The 2337-nt window shown below is 41.8% G+C and overlaps 1 pseudogene; it reads right to left on the bottom strand.

Annotated features, from left to right (window-relative positions):
* Positions 1-1477: 1477 nt before the first annotated feature.
* Positions 1478-2337, bottom strand: part of LOC113219656 — a 4547-nt pseudogene continuing 3687 nt past the window's right edge.

Here is a 2337-nt window from a genome sequence, read left to right as displayed (position 1 = left end):
GCCACCACGCCCAGCTAATTTTGTGTATTTTTAGTAGAGACGGGGTTTCACCATGTTAGCCAGGTGGGTCTCAGTCTCCTGACCTCATGATCCACCCTCCTCAGCCTCCCAAAGTGCTGGGATTACAGGCGTGAGCCACCACGCCCAGTCAGACCCATAAAAGAAATTAAATCTGAAAAGACGAAATCCAGTATTAGCACCTGCAATATCTCTGACAGTGAAATTTTTAATGGTTTCCCTCTCCTAATGTATTTTTAAACTCGCTCCCAAATACAGTGCTCTCAAACCCCAAGGATGAACGCAAAGGCATAAGCAGCCCTGATCCTAGAAATGTACAGCCAAAAGCAGAGCTACAAATAGGGACTCAGATTTGAGAGTTTTACTTAGAAGTAACTTACTGTACTTGAGCCGATCATAATGTGCACTGAATACTGTATATGAGAAAACTCTGTGAGTCATAAGGTTTGCATAGGGATAGTTAAAAATTAGTAATATACAGTATTATTCCTATCAAGTTTTTTCTCATAAGCTATATTTATAGGAAAACTGTAATTAAAATATTTATTATTGTGATTTTTTTTTTTGAGACAGAGTCTAGCTCTGTTGCCCAGGCTGCCACCATGCCCAGCCTAAAATATTTTTTATACCTGCTTATTACATATCCAGGGACACAGCAGGAACATCTATGTGTTTGATGGTTTGGCATCCACTTTATTGTGCTTACTGATTTTTGTGATAAGCAACACACATCACATCTTCACAACATTCAAGGTAATGCAACAATGATATAAAATTCTCCAAAGAAATAACTGGAAATTGCATTAAATACTGCTTTAATGAGGAATAATTGCTATAATAAAACAAATAACATTATACATTATTTTTTCAATGAGCTTCAGTTTGAAGAACCGAATAGTAGAAACAGATCTTAAGATTTGAGTTATGGTAAAACCGGTAAATCTTTGAAATCTAGGAGGTGCATTAGCACAACCACAGCCACAACCAACCCTTGCCAAAATCCTGCAGAAAAGCATTTTATTAATCTAGGGGAACAAGATGGAACACTGGTGAAGATACAACTTGTTGAGGTCTAAAGCTACCTGAGAAGCTGCCCCAGGGAATGAAGAGAACCAATGGTATGTACTGGTGGCAGATAATAAGCTTTGCGCTGGGCTGACCAGCTGCATTTTATTAAATGGCCTTGAATAAAAAAAGTGAAATGCTTCATTGTGTTTTCTCAGAAACTAGTCCAAAGATTACAGAGTCCTACACAATTTAGAGACACAAAGTGGATGCTGAGAGACTAGAGGTCACTCCAGGTGTGGAATGCTACAAAGTAAGTCCTTGGAGTAAATGGCACCCTGGATCTAGCGGCAGATAGAAAGGAATGATGCTCTGGAGAGGAGGTAGGGACACTGCGGTCAGCCAATGGATACATGAGGGGCCTGGCTGGAAGTGGGATATTTAATTCTATGGTTTATCTTCTGTGGCTCATGGCTCTGTCTTCATAAATGCTAATTTCAATAACTCTCAGTCCTCACTCAACGGGGTCTGTCAGGAAGAGGCCTTGTGGAACATAGATCTTCTCATTCTGCCCTTGAATGTGTTTGGAGACTTTCTTCAGAACCCTCTCATAATGAGTTTCCATGCATAGGAAGATGGTATATGCTGTTAAACAAGCCAAAGAACCTTTGAGATATGATTGGCTGCCAAGCTTCTCTGCTTCTGCATAAAGGTTATTTAGAGTTCGAACTATTTCTTCAAGCTGCTGCCTATCAATCCGGTTCTCCAGCTCCTAGGGGAGCTCGGTCTGGATCTGGCAGTGTGTGCCACTGCTGCAGTCCCGCTGAATGAACACCTTTCTGGACACTGGTGCCTCATGGCAAGGACAGGACGGGCCGCACTCTAATTTTTGTATTTTGGGTAGAGACATAGTTTCACCATGTTGGCCAGGCTGATCTTGATCTCCTGACCTCTGGTGATCCGTTCACCTCAGCCTCCCAAAGTGTTGGGATTACAGGCATAAGCCACTGCGTCCTGCCCTCCTGTGAGTCTTTAAGGCCAAGTCAATATAAAGTCTTTAATGCTTTGTCAAGATAAAAGCTCACGTCCATTTCAGTGTCAACCATCAGGGACTCAGCTGCAGACACTTTTGACTTATCTGCTTTTTGTTTATTTGTTTTTATTTTTTGTGGGTTTTTTTTGCAAGCCTTTATGCTGCCTTCCTGTCTTTCTTTTTTTTCTTTTTAGACTAAGTCTTGCTCTGTCCCCAGGCCAGAGTGCAGTGGCGTGATCTCAGCTCACTGCAACCTCCGCCTCCAGGGTTCAAGCAATTCT

This window comes from Piliocolobus tephrosceles, unplaced genomic scaffold, assembly GCF_002776525.5.
Source record: "Piliocolobus tephrosceles isolate RC106 unplaced genomic scaffold, ASM277652v3 unscaffolded_75, whole genome shotgun sequence".
In the NCBI taxonomy this organism is placed as follows: Eukaryota; Metazoa; Chordata; class Mammalia; order Primates; family Cercopithecidae; genus Piliocolobus; species Piliocolobus tephrosceles.
This window is presented reverse-complemented; position numbering and strand designations above follow the sequence as displayed.